The sequence below is a fragment of the Ips typographus genome, linkage group LG2, assembly GCF_016097725.1.
Source record: "Ips typographus isolate SLU linkage group LG2, UJ_Ityp_2.0, whole genome shotgun sequence".
NCBI lineage: Eukaryota > Metazoa > Arthropoda > Insecta > Coleoptera > Curculionidae > Ips > Ips typographus.
Window position 1 is genome coordinate 20,798,714 of NC_138423.1, and position 18,090 is coordinate 20,816,803.

An 18,090-nucleotide genomic window follows, 5' to 3' on the forward strand; every position below is an offset into this window, starting at 1 on the left:
CCCATTTTTTGTGCTTATTTCACCTTATTTGAGGTCTTTTGGTATAAATATGCCCTTTGTTGTACCTTGGAACCTTTATAGAGTAAAATAAAAATAATCCAAAAATGCACTTTTTTCCAAAACCTCGTGACAACCGCCAAAAAACAACTCATAAAACTCTAAAATGCATAATAATATGATTTACACATTGTATTGCTTTTAAACAAGTTTTGTATTTTTATTTCAACTCTCCAGGGGAATTTTTCCTAGACCTGACAACACTGTCCATTACATTTTTCAAACAACTGTCGAAATTTCCAACTCTACAAGCGTTCATCCAGAAGATTTATTAACTCGTGTTTGTGGGCAGTTAACATGCTGTTTTATTATTTGCGCCCATAACTACAACAGTAATTATCTTTCGCAGTTATTATGCATGCACGATTGCATTGCAAATGGGCGCCTAAAGGGCAATGAAATGGAATTTAATTAGAATACATAGGGTTTGGACAACTCTGTAAGGTGTAATAGCAGAAAGGTCATGAGACTGTATAAGTTAATTGTGCTATATAATAGTAGTTATAGGCAAATTATGGCATGCAATAAAGTTTCAACCGAGTGGCTTCCCTCAGGATGTTGACAGATAACGCCCAGTGTAAATTTGTTTTGTGGCAGTTTATGGTTGAGGCACCCCAACAAAAACTAAAATAAATACTTGACATAGTAATATCTGAGTAAGTAGCCGGAAATATGATTTGAATTACTGATAGAGAGTGAGCCATTTTAGAACTACACAATTTACACATGTAGTTTAGAAAATATAAACTGGATTTTAGAATCTATAACGTGTAGAAAATGTAAGTTACATTTCATATTACTTACTTGTATTTCAGAAAAGGTCTGTTAAAGTTTTTCTCTGCAATGCACTATCCAGTAATTATACTGGAGTAATACAGCCTGTCCAGGAGAACCTTGGATATAGGATGTTAACATGGTAAATAGGAGCACACAGCAGTTATCCGTCACATTAATTTTGAAAAACTCTACTAATGCATACATAACAACTTTTGCTTCTCTGAACTCTGAAATACAAACAATCTTTCCTGAAATACAAGTTATATTTCTGAAATCCATGTTATGCATTCTAAAATTCAACTGACGCTTTGTAAACAACATGTGTAAATGGTGTAGTATTGCAAAGAAAGGAATAAATAACTAATCTGACCCATCTTATTATCAAAATCTTCACTTTTTCGCTCTCATTATGTTCTTTAGCTTTATTCAAACTTTACCTGAAACTATAGAATAATAAAATAATTGGACACTTACCGTGACAACATTTAGGCCGATTCCCGTAATATAAAGGGTCCAGCTTGGCACAGTGGAGTCGTGGTAAGGGTGTCGAATACTCTCATCGTCGCAGAAGAAGCCCCGTTGGAACGGAACACCGAAGAGGAAGAAGAACAATATGGGCCACCCCACTGAAATCAATATCGAACAATTGAATAAATATGCCACGGGCAATAGCTGGGGCAATGACAACAATAAAGTCTCTTTTCACACGCAGTTAATTTATTGTTCCTGATCTGGACACGTTAAACGGATTTATTGTTGTGATTGACTAGAACGATTTATTTAGTAGGCAGTTTTTGTAATGATTCATGTGCGTGTGGTTGCATTGGACGTTCAATAAATGAACAACATGAAACTATACCGTTTTAGAATTTTTGCAAATTTGTCGCCCATGGAACGAATTGGACGTCACGATGAAGTAATTTGAGAAAAACCATAGTTTGAACATCTGTCAAATCTGCTGTGTTACTAGATTACTTTAAGAACATCTAAAATATAGATATATACAGGGTGTCCGTTTTACGTGCCTCACCATGGGGATCTCGGTTATTTGAACACGGAAGTTTAAATTGGGGCAAAATTGAGCAATTAGAAGTCGATTAAAATGCCGCTTTAAAAATTCTTAGTACTTCCGGAGATATCCGAAAAAAACCGAAATTTTGGAAGCTAGTTTTTATTTTTTTACTAATTTATTTGATAAGATAACTGAAAACAAAAGACACTTTTCCTCCTTTACAACGATGCAGTTTCATTTGGGATATTCGACGTTTCGTTTTTTTTACTTACCATCATCAACTTTCATTTTTCTTATGGGCGCCAAATTGAATTTTTGCATATTTGAATAGAGCCTATTTTTCTAATTACGATGATGTACCATATGTTGGAATTTAGTAAAAATCACAAAAATTATGTTTTTGCAAAGATCGCCTTGAAAATGTGATGTTATGTATGTATGTATATCATGTACAATGCACTCTTTGTTAAGATACAATTTGTGATATTTTAGCTAAACTGTAACAAAATACATTTTAGAAAAGTAAAATTCTATCAAATATGGCGTTTCCAAAATAAAAACCTAAAAACTAATAATGGTTGTCAAAAACTGAGACTTTTATGTTATTAATGATAATGCTACGTTATAAAAAGACAAAAAATGACACAGTAAAATTTCATTTATTTTTAGATACCAAATCAAATAAATCAGGAAAGCGTGCGATAAAATAACATTAATCAACATTCTCTCAAATTGATTAGAAAGTCAGAGGGAATTCCGTGACGTCATTTAACAGAGTCACATGCTTGTTGGTTTGAAAATGTCAGTCATGTCACGTGAAGAAGTGTCAAGTGACAACAGAGAATTGTTGAACTGTTATTTTCAAGAAACCCTTAATTGAAACATAATTTTTGTTATTTTCAATAAACAGCCAATGTATAGAAGCACATAAAAAAAATCAAAGTTGATGGTGGTAACTAAAAACAGAAACGTCGGAACTAAAATTTGATATTATCATGTTGTAGAGGAGGAAAAGTGACAATGATAAAGTGTCTTTTGTTTTTAGTTATCTTATGAAATAAATTAGTAAAAAATTAAAAACTGATTTCCAAAATTTAGTTTTTTTTCGGATATCTGGAGAAGTACTAAGAATTTTTTAATTTTTAAAGCGGCATTTTAATCCACTCCTAATTGCTCAAATTTGCCTCAATTTAAACTTTCTTGTATATCTTCAAATAACCGAGTTCCTCATGGTGAAATAGATCTCTCTTCAACGATAGAGTAAAGTTCATTATCCCATTTGTTTCATTCACAAGCATTACGTCCTGGTAGATCTAGTAAGTCACGTGACCGTGTTTTCCTAATTTTCTATAGTCAAATTAGCCTTTAGCCAGTCAAAACATTTATATGTCGATGGACAGCCAATGGAATGAGCTTCCCATTGACGTATAAAAATCGATTGGTTAACCGTTTGCCTGCTAGAGAGCGTGGGGTATCTTTTTGTTTAATTCTCAAAAACTCGCGTAATTGCACTTTCTTTGGTAGATTTTTATACGTCAATGGACAGCCAATGAAATGAGCTTTCTAAAAATATCCCTATTTGGGTTGACAGGTTAGACGGTTTGGCCGCTAGAGAGGGTCAAATTTGATCAATTTTTTTATCACTTTTTTGGTGCTTCCTCTTGTTTAATCCTCAAAAACTCGCTTAATTGCACTACTTTTGGTAAAGTTTTATACGTCAATGGATAGCCAATGAAATGAGCTTTCTAAAAATATCCCAACTTGAGTTAAAACGTTGCACGGTTTGGCCACTAGAGGGCGTCAATTTGACTAATTTTTTCATGACTTTTTTTGGTGCATCTTTTTGTTTAATGGTCAATAACTAGCTTATTTGCTACACTTTGTATAAGCTTTTATATGTCAATGGATAACTAATGAAATGAGCCTTTTATTGACGTATAAAAGTTGATTGATTAGTTGTACGGTTTCGCCGCTAGAGATAATTTTTGAAAGGAAAATTACAAAATTCATAATTCTTCCTTGTTTTCCAACGGATTTCATTAAAATTACCAAATTTTACCAAAAAACAAAACATTGTATTATATATTTTTTAATAATTAAAAGCATATTCTTTTGATTTAGTGTAGTAATGTAGCATTAGGCAGCAAAATTTGGAAAAAATAACATTAAAGTTAGATTACTTTTCAGAAAACTTTATAGTTAAATTAGAAGTTTTATAAACCCCTTTCTTTCTTGTTCGTTCTCTCTGAGTAATGTATAAAGTGTTTTTACACAAAAATTTGAAAAGTAGTTTAATAATACACATGTAATATAAGAACTGTAAATTTTCCTTGAGTAAATACTTTTGAAATAAAAAAATATAGAATTTAAATATTCTCAGTCTTTGTATACCATGCCCACCATGTCAATTTTGTACAGTTCACATGCATATCGAGTAGTTTACATCAGAAATGTATATATACAGGGTGAGTCAACGATAGAGTAAAGTTCATTATCCCATTTGTTTCGAGAAATACTAAAGTTTTAGAGAGTACTGAGATGCATAGTTTAAAATTACTTTTGGATATGGCAGATAAAATATTAGTTTTTTTTAAATATTTTTTAACACATTTGTAAAATCTCTAAAATTTTAAAACTTTTTGAAACATTTTTCACAATTTTCTTACAAACCTAACCTATAAAAAACATTTTAATAGAATTACGATTAGATTAACGCTCCATCATCTAATAAAAACCATTTTTTAAAGCCTATTTACGGTTTTTACTGCATTAAAGTCTTGGGCTCATTTTTGTCCTCTTAAACAAGTTTGAAAACAGGTTTAACATTCAATAAGACTGAAAAAGGGGTACAGAATAATGATCATAAAGAGTGGAAGTTGCCCGTATAAAATCGGCTTTAAAGCGTTTAGAGCAACGTTCACTCTGAGTTTGACCCCTTCGTCCGAACATTCCAAGACAGTTTTTCCCGGACAAACCCACTGCAATAAATTTGCTGTCCCTGTATATAGCGACCAACGACACGACCTGGGTCAATTCATGCATTAGACAAGATTTATTTAGATTTCGCGCCTGTTTTAGAGAGATCGTCATCGTTGTAGAGAAATAAATCCTGTGCGAGTGTGTAGGAGTTGATTACCCACGGTTATTTTTACTTTGACTGCAAAGTTCAATAACAATCTAACGGTTATTGCTATAGATAAAGCGGAGACGTAAAGTGGCCATTTTTGTCAGTTAAAGTCACTAGAGCGCGAACGGCGGCTTTGTTGTAAAAGTGAAAGGCTGTAGTGAGTCACCAATAATGTTTTTTTTTATATCTACAAATGTCATCATTCTAAGTAAACAACCAACGTCACAATCACTGCAATTTTAGAAGAATTTCAAACAGAAAAATTGTTTAATATAGCTACAAACATTAATTTGTTTGTTTCTGTAATTTTGCGCTAATTGCATCGTTTTAAAAGTTTGGTTTTTTTTAGAATTATAGGCAATTAACAACTTGTTTACTACCACTTTATCACATTATTCATTTTACTGTCATCATCCAATTTTTTCATAGTGTATAACCTATTTCTTACACTTAGAAAATTTCTGATTTAAAGTACTCGAAATGGATGTGAACTGTACAAAATTGACATGGTGTGGGTATACAAAGACTGAGGTGATTTAAATTCTATATTTTTTTATTTCAAATGAATTTACTCAAGGAAAGTTTACAGTTCTTATATTACATGTGTATTATTAAACTACTTTTCAAATTTTTGTGTAAAAACACTTTATACATTACTCAGAGAGAAAGAACATGAAAGAAGGGGGTTTATAAAACTTCTAATTTAACTATAAAGTTTTCTGAAAAGTAATCTAACTTTAATGTTATTTTTTCCAAGATTTGCTGCCTAATGCTACATTACTACACTAAATCCATAGTAAAAGAATATGCTTTTAATTTCTATTTAAATATTTCATAAATAAAGTACAAATTCAATCTTAACAGGAAGTTTAAACATTAGAGATTTAACTTTAGTAGGTATTAGCAAATATAAAAAAATATATAATACAATGTTTTTTTTTTTTGGTAAAGTTTGGTAATTTTAATAAAATCCGTTGGAAAACAAGGAAGAATTATGAATTTTGTAATTTTCCTTTCAAAAATTGTGACTATCTCTAGCAGCAAAATCGTACCACTAATCAATCAACTTTTATACGTCAATAAATAGCTCATTTGATTGGCTATCCATTGACATATAAAAGCTTATACAAAGTGTAGCAAATAAGCTAGTTATTGACCATTAAACAAAAAGATGCACCAAAAAAAGTCATGAAAAAATTAGTCAAATTGACGCCCTCTAGTGGCCAAACCGTGCAACCTTTTAACTCAAGTTGGGGTATTTTTAGAAAGCTCATTTCATTGGCTGTCCATTGACGTATAAAATTTTACTAAAAGTAGTGCAATTAAGCGAGTTTTTGAGGATTAAACAAGAGGAAGCACCAAAAAAGTGATAAAAAAATTGGTCGAATTTGACCCTCTCTAGCGGCCAAACCGTCTAACCTGTCAACCCAAATAGGGATATTTTTAGAAAGCTCATTTCATTGGCTGTCCATTGACGTATAAAAATCTACCAAAGATAGTGCAATTACGCGAGTTTTTGAGAATTAAACAAAAATATACCCCACGCTCTCTAGCAGGCAAACCAATTGGAAAAATTGGAAAACGAACAACACCTTGTTCGCACAAAAAGTAAGTTTTTTCAAATGGGACACTCTGTATATTATTGGGTGTGTATATTATACATACTTTAGGCTTTAATCTGGCCTACTATATTCTAAACCAAAATTGTGCGATTTTTGAGACATTTTCAGTCAAAATTGTATTTCGGTACTTTTGGAAAATGAACAACATCTTGTTCAAACAAAAAGTAAGTTTTTTCAAATGGGACACTCTGTATATTATTAGGTGTGTATATTATACATACTTTAGACTTTAATCTGGCCTACTATATTCTAAACCAAAATTGTGCGATTTTTGAGACATTTTCAGTCAAAATTGTATTTCGGTACTTTTGGAAAATGAACAACATCTTGTTCAAACAAAAAGTAAGTTTTTTCAAATGGGACACTCTGTATATTATTAGGTGTGTATATTATACATACTTTAGGCTTTAATCTGGCCTACTATATTCTAAACCATATTATACATACTTTAGGTTAACCAATCGATTTTTATACGTCAATGGGAAGCTCATTTCATTGGCTGTCCATCGACATATAAATGTTTTGACTGGCTAAAGCCTAATTTGATTATAGAAAATTAGGAAAACACGGTCACGTGACTTACTAGATCTACCAGGACGTAATGCTTGGAAATTTTTTGAAAAACTGTTTTTGCAAATGACAATTTTCGTAAAGGTTAAATTTGCCTGAAACACCGCCACTATCCTAATGGGTTTTGCGTTATGTTGACCAGTTAGTGCAAGCGAAAATCGACCTTAATGATTGTATTTCTACAGTTTTGCTACTACTTTAGATTTGGTAATCATTGTGCTAGGTTTGTGCCAAATATTAGGGCCGTATCTGCCCGATTAAAAAAAATCCTTTAACATTTAGTTAGCTTTGGCGCCCTCTGGCGGCCAAACATAGCAACCTATCGACACAGGCTGCCATATTTTTTTGAATTTTACAGGGTGGTTCAATGTATCAATTTAAAAAGTGATTTTCTTTAAATAAGTGGCGTAATACAAACTTCTTTAATTTTGAACAGAGAATCAGACAGAATTATAAGAATGTGTTCCGTTTGAAAAACTGGACTTTCTATCCTTTTTTAGAACTGATTTTTTGACCACACGGTATTATATATTTTGACGTTTTTCTGCACCCATGCCTATAATCAAAGATTCACTACTTAAATTTGTAGAAGACTTAGTAAATATTTTACAGATTATTTCCTTCCTCTCAATTTTGACTAACCGCTATCAAGAATTAGTATAACAAATGTAAATTTTAAGTGGAAAAATCACTTAACAACTGTCAACTTAGCTGTCAGCAGTTTTTCCGGAAAAAAATTCGAAAAAATTTCACACTCCTCACAGCAACATAAAGAATAGTGTTACCCTTTCTAGCTTGAAAGTTATTGGTTCTTATTAATTATTGTTCTTATTGTTTTAATTAAAATAAAATGTTTATTTAACTCAGGAAATAATCTTACCAAATATCCCTCGTGCATCTAATTTTTCCTATGGAAAAATTGGAATACTCGATTTCGACTCGGATGATTTTTAAAACCACTCTTGCTCATGCTATTTGTTAAAAAAAATGACTTAGAAACTCGTTTTTCCGAATTTTTCCGGAAAAATTAAATGCACTAGGGATATTACCCCCGAAAATATGTATTTAATAACGTAACTCTAACATTTGCTCTTTCCAATCAAAAGGTAATAAAAACAGGCACATAAACAAGGGTATCAGCTCTGTCACTATCAAAGCTAGGATAACCGCCCACAAACCCGAAACAAGTATCTAATAAAATTCTAATCAATAATTATATTGCCCGGAGCTTCTTAGTACGTGAAGCAGTATCGAAATTTATCAGATTACAAAATAGAGGACAAGACTAAATTAGGCGAAACATTATAGTTTTCAGTGGGGTTTACTCAGACCGCAATAACCGCATCCTGGAAGTGGTAACAAATTACGTAATAAAACGGTAAACGGTAGCAATAAAGCTTTCCCGCTGCAGGAAAAAAAAGCAGCAACGTGCTTACCGAGCTGCAGCAGTAAAACGTCGAAAACCACCTTTTTTACGGGCACGACCACCGCTTCGTCAGCCATCTGATTGCTCGATACTTGTGACACTACAAAGTCATTGTTTACCATTTAGCCAATATTAGCGAAATCGCGGAACGAGAGAATTATGGAGAAAACACACGGTTTCGCTACGCACGCGTTTCTCTGCGAAACTGAAGCGATAAGCGGGCTCGCTCGCGACCAAACGATAGTTCAAGTCAAACTGATTCGATTTTCGCTGTTCCGCTGCGCCACGGCAGCAAAGTCACCTGAACACATACGTCATTACGGGAATCTCCTCGTTTGATTGTACAGGGTGGTCCTATAGCACAGTGAGACACTTATTTCAAGCCCGCTTTTTGAAAATCACACCCATAAGTTTGTTCGTGCAGTCAAAATTATCACGGCCACCAAGTTTTTATGATTGTTTCAAATGAACCAATGTTACTAATTGAAGAATTTGTTCAAGATTTATTATATATTTATTTATACAGTGCATTTTTTTTAACGCGCAACATAGGATTTCACGTGTTAAATTTTTAAGCCCATGTTAGACCATGTTATTTTGGAACTACAAGTATAAAACTTGACGGGTGGCTGTTTCGTACGCTGAAGCTTAAGTAAGTTTACCAATTCGGCCTAAAAAGTGTTAAAAAGCTTGCAAAAAATCATCTTTTTTCGAAAAGGTTTTATCGTTTCATACTCCCTGTATGCATTGTTGTTCTTTGTTGTTTTTGATACGGGCACGGCAGGTAGCAGGTAAAATTTGTCGTAGAAAGTAAAACAGGGTGATCATTAACTTTATATCAAGAAAGTTAAGAACAAAAGAAGTATTTTTATAAGTGAATTGTTCAAAGTGACCTCCGTTTGAAGCCAAACAGTATTCCAAACAATCATAAAATGCCCTTTTGACGTTCAAAAGATCGTCGGGTCGTGATGCAGTCAAAATATGTCACTTTACCTGCTACCTGCCCTGCCAGTATAAAAACAACAAGGAACGACAATGCATACAGGGAGTATGGAACGATAAAATTTTTTCGAAAAAAAATGATTTTTTTCCAGTTTTCAATCACTTTTTAGACCAAATTGGTAGACTTACTTAAGCTTCAGGGTACTAAAGACACACCCGTCAAGTTATAGACTTGCAGTTCCAAAATAAAATTGTTTAACATGGGCTTAAAAATTTAACACGTAAAATCCTATGTTGCGCGTTAAAAAAAACGCACTGTATACACAGGGTGGTCCAGTTTTAAATGTCAATAATTCACCAATCCATAGCCAATTAAAAAATAAGTTGACATTCATTATGTCATTTTCCTAAAAAGTGCTTCCTAAGGAAAATACAGTCCTTCAAATTTCTCTTTAAAAAATCGTTTTTTCTTTGTCATAACTGTCAGACCGTTGGAGCAATATTGATCAAATTTGGAACAAGCACTTTATTACACGTTATTACGGTCAAAGATCCAAAACTAACCCAATCCAACTTAAAAATTGTCTTGGAAACGGAAAATTCACTTAAGAAGTTTAAAAAATATTATTGGTGCCAGTTTTCATAGTTTCCAGACAAACTGAAAGACTTTAGTTTTGAAAATTGACTTTTCATGCAAATCGAGAGACTTTAATACTGAAAATTGACTTGTAGACATAAAAACTACTTTTTCAAGAATTTGTTATTACAAATTCATACATTTAAACCTTAAAAATTGACTTGAACCCCAAAATGTGACCAGAATGTGTGTGTTTTCATAATTTGAAGACAAATTTCAATATTTTAGTCTTGAAAATAGTCTTAGATGCCGGACATTGACATTAGATTCATGAAAATTGTCTTGAAAACAAACTTTTCGCGCTTTTTACTTTGCTTTTCATTTTCTTCGAATTCTGGACTATTTTTAGTGCTTCAAAACTACTTTCAGCTTAGAAAATCGAGTTTCAAGACTATCTTCACCGTTATTGACATAGCAAACTTAAAAAACAATTTTTACATTCTTCATAGACTTAAAATAGCATTCCAAGCTTTGTCACTATTAAATCGACTTCTAGACACCTCAGTGCTAAAAATTCGGGTATTTCGTAATAAACTAGACTGTTTTTAGTGTTTTAAGGCTGTTTTCAGTGCCTCAAATCGAGTTTCAAGACTATCTTTACAAAGTCTTTGACTTATCAGGCCTAAAAACCAGTTTGTTCACTGACCATAGTCTTGAAAATGTTATTTCAAGCTTCTTCACTATTAAATTGACTTCTACACTCATAGGTGCAATAAATTGTAGCATCTCTAAGAAATTCAGACTGTTTTTAATGCTTTTTAAGACTGAAAAATCGAGTTTAAGACTATTTCCAAAAGTCAAGTTTCTTCAGTAATAAAAGTAAAAAATGTTGGTACCAAATGCTACAATAATACGTCTTGAGAACTAATTTTTAGAAATAAAATAGTCCGAAAATTTAATTTACTTCTAGACTTGGTGTCCAGTCCAGAAAATTGAGTTGTACACCAATTAAAGTCTTGAAAATATACTTTTGGACTCTCTTTAGTCCTAGTAAAGTCAGTTCTAGCATTAAAAGTCAACTTTTATATTATTTTTAGTAGTAAAAAATGAGTTTCATGCACAATACAATCTTTGTCTTGATTTCCGGACTTTTTAGTTCTTGAATGCCAGTTTCAGACACTCAACCAGGATGGCAGTCTGAGAAAGCGAATCATAAGACTATTCCTAGTAGTAAAAAGCAAGTTTTTAGACTATTCAGTACAAATTTGGACTTTCATAAGTCTTGAATGTTCAGTTTTAAACTATAAAACGATTTTTTAAATGGAAATTTGGAGGACTGTTACTTCCTTAGAAAACGTTTTTCAGAAAAATGACATAATGCAAGTCAACTTATTTTTTGATTAGCTATCAAATAGTGAATTATTGACACTTAAAACTGGACCACCCTGTATATATATTATATATTTATTTTTAGATTTTTTTTTTTTAGTAATTGAAGAACTTTTCTACATTTCAACGACATTGTCAACTGTCAAAACTCTCCTTAAATACTTTCAAAACTCGTATCCCCTGAGTCCCCTAGTCCATTCAAGAACAAAATGATTGTTGTGTGTCATCGATGACGTCTTGATATTTGGTTTATATACAGGGTGTCCCATAAGTAATGGTAATCTTTTTCTGGCACAAAAATGATTCGATTTAGCACAACTTACCTCAGACGAAAAGTCAACGGAACCAGAAATACAGGAAGTCAAAGTTTTTTTTTTAAATGTTTTTTTTAAATAACAACTTGTAGTTTTTTGGTAAAATTACATATTTGGGGGGTTTTTGAGAATGACAAATTTGATTATCAACTCAGTTTTAAGCAGCAAACAATTCGCTTATTCGACATAACTTCTTTCTGGTATAGCCAAGTGAAAACTAGAATTTGAATATCTGTTTCTCAATGTTTTCTAACCAATAAAGGTATACCTAGTTAGTCTCGCTAAAATCATCGGTTTTCGAAATATTTGCAAGTAAAATATTGGGCTCGATGCCTTTGTGAGAATAGTTTAAAAAAGTTTTGGTTGAAATATACGAAGGCGTAGAAGGGCCACAAACATTTTTTTTCTTAAATTCCTCGGAATTTAGGTGAATTCCGACTTCGAACTCTGAATTTAGTTAAATTCTGACTTTGAACTCGGAATTTAGTTGAATTCCGACTTCAAACTCGGAATTTAGTTAAATTCCGACTTCCAACTCCGAATTTACATTGTCACATTGCAAAAGCTCTTCAAACCAAATTAGACAAAATTTTTCAGTTTGGCAACATTGCAAACATTCTTCGAAGCAAATTAGTAAAATTTGTTAACTTTGGCTACATTGCAAACACACTTCAAAGAAATTAGTCGGACTTGTCAGTTCGGTTACATTACAAACACTCTTCGAACCAAAATTGTAGAATTTGTTAGTTTGATAACATTGCAAGGACACTTTTGAACCAAATTACCAAATTTTGTCAGTTAGACAACATTGCAAAAAGTCTTCGATCTTAATTAGGAGAGTTTGTTAATTTGGCAATATTGCAAGCAAACACACTTCAAAGAAATTAGTTGAACTTGTCAGTTTGGACAGATTGGAAACACTCTTTAAACCAAAATTGCAGAATTTGTCAGTTTGATAACATTGCATATACTCTTCAAACCAAATTAGTAAAATTAGTCAGTTTGGCAACATTGCAAACACTCTTTGATCTTAATTAGTAGAATTTGTTAATTTGTCAACATTGCAAAAACACTCTTCGAACCAAAATAGTATAATTGGTCAGTTTGACAACATTGCAACTAAATTCCGAGTTTGAAGTCGGAATTTAGTTAATTTCCGAGTTCGAAGTCGGAAAAATAACGTCTGTGGTCCTTCTACGCCTTCGTAGGAAGTAGTGACAAGACAACCACATCAGGTAGAGGCCAGCGAAACCCGATACATCGCCAAAATAGGTAAAAATGTCAAAGTATCCATTTTGGATAATAAATTTTATTCGTACCTACTATAAAATTAGAGAAAAGTTGCCTAAGGATCTGTAAAGGATGGCCTACTAAACTTGTAAAACAGTTTTTGGAGTATTTTGAAAATTAAAAGATGACGCAGAATTGGCATAAAGTAATACAATCGCATTTGAAAATCAAAATGAGCTTTTAGTAACCAACTTTCTCTAATAATGTCTATTAAATCAATTCTTCATGACATGTCACATGTGTCAGCACAAAACTGTGCTGAAAAGTTGTCCGTTTCGAAAATACTTAAATAAATTACTTGTCTTATCTAAATACTGTTTTTAAAAAGTTTGTCATAGAAAAATGCACATTTTGGTCTGGTAGCGCAAATTCGCACTTTGGCTACTGGTTCAACAAAACAAAAATTCTGTTAATGACTGAATAATCTAAAACTTAAAATTACCCGGAACAATGGCAGCTCGTGGACTTGTCAAATATTTAAAAGTAATAATTTATTCGTCGTAAATTACATAGTCAATAAAGAGTATTGTGCACATCGTGCTAATTCATTGTAAAGAAAATGTTTCCGTGTAATCGTGCACAAAATATGAAAAAAGAGTGTTTGAAGAAAGAAACTTTGTTCATAGTCAAAAGTCTCAATTACTTAAATTTGAATATTTTTAAGATCAAATTTTTGATGCCGAGCATTTACTTAAACCATCAAGCTATACAAAACTGGTTACATTCACGTTAAACCCAAAAGTAATTAAATTTCGTAAAACAAATAACCATTTACTGTGTGTGTGAGCACAAAATTACCAACTTTCCCCTTAATATCGCTAACATATTAAAAGACATTGTCGGCACGTCATCCAACGCCATTAATCTTCCAAGGTTCTCCGATGTTTTGTCAGTAGCAAAGCCGATATCTGTTTTGGATTCGTGGGACGATTAAAGTGTCTTCGCCGTTTAAAGGCAGTTTACACTTCCATCAGCTACACACCACGCCCAAACAGTTAAACTCAAAGATTTAAACAAGCAAATGGTGTAATTTCTCTTTTTATGTAATTCACTGTTTGGAAACTCCTTACAATTAAAGTCGTACACTTAAAAGCTGAAAGCTCGTAATTGTTTTATCAGGCCCGCATTTGAGGCGTTGCCAACCAAAAAAAAAAAAAAAAGACGGGCGACATATGCTAAAAAACAGAAAAGCTTCCGATAGAGTGAGTAATAAATTTCAGTCGACTGGAATGTTATGTTGCTTTAGGCCAAAAGTGTAAGTATTAATACATAAGTGGTCTACAAATCATGCACTTAACTTAATATGACATTCTATTTCCTTGTGTAAGTGTTTTTTATATTAGTCCATTTTTAAACTCATTGCGAGATGTTGACCTATAACTAGGAAATTTATTTGTTTTGCACCTTAATGTCAAAGGTAAAAGTTTTTCACAGCAGTTGCTGAAGTTCAAAATTTGTTACTATTCCACCCAAGTGTTCGGAGTGTCACACCTCTGCATATGCCTTTCTAGAAATAGAAAAAATGCCCATAAAGCCCTAGAACATCCACTTTTTTCAATAGGCTCATTGGACCTTTATACATTGGCTTGTAATAGCCATGTTTGAGTTAGTTTAAGCCCCGGATGAGCGAGAAGAGCAAATATGACAAACCCCCATTTGCACTGTCATATTTAAAGTCAAGTTTAAGTTAAGGGTGGTTCACGCATCGGGACAATGGAAACTAGGTAACAAGAGCGATGGAGTCCAGTCATGATAGGTGACGTTTGAGAAAAAAAAGAGAAAAAAAGGTTACCCCACATAAAAAGAAAAAACTATAACTACACACCCCCGCAAAATTAGAGGAACGGTCAAAATGTAGACTTAGTTTAACATCAATTTCCTCTTCAATCCTTCGCTCGATTTTGATTATCTTTTTTGTGAATTGTAGCTTGATTCTTCGTGAATACATCTGTCTTATTACAATTTTTAAATGGTTTTTTATATTATATACAGGGACGAAAAGGAAGTAACTAATTTTCTGTGCTTTTTGAGACACCCTGTGGACACAACAACTGACAATTGAAAACAGTTTATAACATCAAATTGTAGCCCGCTATTGTCTGAACATTTCCCTTTTTTATTCCCTCTGATATCTCAATTATTAAAGAAAATACAGGGTTTCGAAGAAAATGTGGATATTGATCTTATTTTTCCACACCTGTTTTAGAGGTAATCTATTACCATGTTTTCCTAATCAAATTTGCTATACGTCATTATACATACAAACAATAATTCACCATTTGATAGCTAATCAAAAAATAAGTTGACTTGCATTATGTCATTTTTCTGAAAAACGTTTCCTAAGGAAGATACAGTCCTCCAAATTTCAATTTAAAAAATCGTTTTATAGTTTAAAACTGAATATTCAAGACTTGTGAAAGTCCAAATTTGTACTGAATAGTCTAAAAACTTTTTTACTACTAGGAATGGTCTTATGATTCGCTTTCTCAGACTGTCATCCTGGTTGAGTGTCTGAAACTGGCATTCAAGAACTAAAAAAAGTCCGGAAATCAAGACAAAGATTGTATTGTGCATGAAACTCATTTTTTACTACTAAAAACAATATAAAAGTTGACTTTTAAGGCTAGAAGTGACTTTACTAAGACCAAGAGAGTCCAAAAGTATATTTTCAAGACTTTAATTGGTGTACAACTCAATTTTCTGGACTGGACAACAAGTCTAGAAGTAAATTAAATTTTCGGACTATTTTATTTCTAAAAATTAGTTCTCAAGACGTATTATTGTAGCATTTGGTACCAACATTTTTTACTTTTATTACTGAAGAAACTTGACTTTTGGAAATAGTCTTAAACTCGATTTTTCAGTCTTAAAACAGAACTAAAAACAGTCTGATTTTTTTAGAGATGCTACAATTTATTGCACCTATGAGTGTAAAAGTCAATTTAATAGTGAAGAAGCTTGAAATAACATTTTCAAGACTATGGTCAGTGGACACACTGGCTTTTACGCCTGATAAGTCAAAAACTTTGTAAAGATAGTCTTGAAACTCGATTTGAGGCACTGAAAACAGCCTTAAAACACTAAAAACAGTCTAGTTTATTAAGAAATACCCACATTTTTAGCACTGAGGTGTCTAGAAGTCGATTTAATAGTGACAAAGCCTGAAATGCTATTTTAAGTCTATGAAGAATGTAAAAATTGTTTTTTAAGTTTGCTATGTCAATAACTTGGTGAAGATAGTCTTGAAACTCGATTTTCCAAGCTGAAAGCAGTTTTGAAGCACTAAAAATAGTCCAGAATTCGAAGAAAATTAAAAGCAAAGTAAAAAGTACGAAAAGTTCGTTTTCAAGACAATTTTCATGAATCTAATGTTAATGTCCTGCATCTAAGACTATTTTCAAGACTAAAATATTGAAATTTGTCTTCAAATTATGAAAACTTACTTCAAATGCAAATTTTAAGCTTCTGATGTCACTTTTCATTAGTTCAGTCACATTTTGGGGTTCAAGTCAATTTTTAAGGTTTAAATGTATGAATTTGTAGTAACAAATTCTTGAAAAAGTAGTTTTTATGTCTACAAGTCAATTTTTAGTATTAAAGTCTCTCGATTTGCATGAAAACTGGTTACAAACACAATTTTTAAGCTTCTGAAATTTTTATCTTTTCTAAGTCAATTTTCAAAACTAAAGTCTTTTAGTTTGTCTGGAAACTATGAAAACTGGCTACAATAATATTTTTTAAACTTCTTAAGTGAATTTTCCGTTTCCAATTTTTAAGTTGGGTTGGGTTAGTTTTGGATCTTTGACCGTAATAACGTGTAATAAAGTGCTTGTTCCAAATTTGATCAATATTGCTCCAACGGTCTGACAGTTATGACAAAAAAAAAACGATTTTTTAAACAGAAATTTGAAGGACTGTATTTGCCTTAGGAAGCACTTTTCAGGAAAATGACATAATGAATGTCAACTTATTTTTTAATTGGCTATGGATTGGTGAATTATTGACATTTAAAACTGGACCACCTGGATTGGTTCGTGTCAAGCGAAAGTCAAGTTAATTTTACTCCCACTGTCTCCTATGGTGGAGGCTCAGTGATGGTCTGGGGTGGAAAATGCTTAGGGGCACGAACAGAGTTTGTCGTTGTTAATGGAGCTTTAAATGCAGATGGATACATTCGCGATGTTCTGCAAGAGCATGTCGTACCATTCGCCAACTTAACGTAAATTAGATACAGTCATTAGATATTTTTTAATACATACTATATGTACTATAATACCATTTTTAGCTTCTGGTTTGTTTACTGTAACAAGAAAACTTTACGTGCTACAAGTTTCTTCTTGGTACTTTCCAATTCATATGGGTCCATTTACGATACTATGCTATTCAGTTTTGTGTTACAAAAATTTTTATTTTTTTTTGTCGACTAGTTTTATTAAGTAAATACTAAGAAAAAAGGTTAAATTTACACTAAAGAAATTTAAGACAAGCAGTACGAAAGACATTAAAACACCGCCCAACTACTAAAACATTCTCTTGTGTTGACGGCTCGTATTGCTAAGTACTCTTGCGTATGGCAGTACCGCTTTCGTTACAAAGGCGCTTAATGACGTTTAGGCTCGGTTATGCGTCCCCTTGTAACACTATCAAGTGCCGATAAGTGAATTTAAAACAAACACACTGTGCGTCTTGTGTACGTTGAATTTCTTTGAAGTTGTAGACAGAAAAAAATACTTGTGCCTCTCGTGAACTCTCTCAGAAAAAAGTTCTTTTATTCGATCCTACGATCCTGGGTAATTTAAGATTTTGTTCAATTAACTGTCGTGAACATTAAACCTTTTTTAAATCACCTGCCTAAACAGTGGCGTAGTTTCAATCCATATCAGTTTACAAGTAGAAGAATAACAACTTAATTAAATAACTAAGGATGTAACTTTATAACTGAATTTTTGCTAGTCTTTCCACAGTATCTAAACATGTTATCACCAGT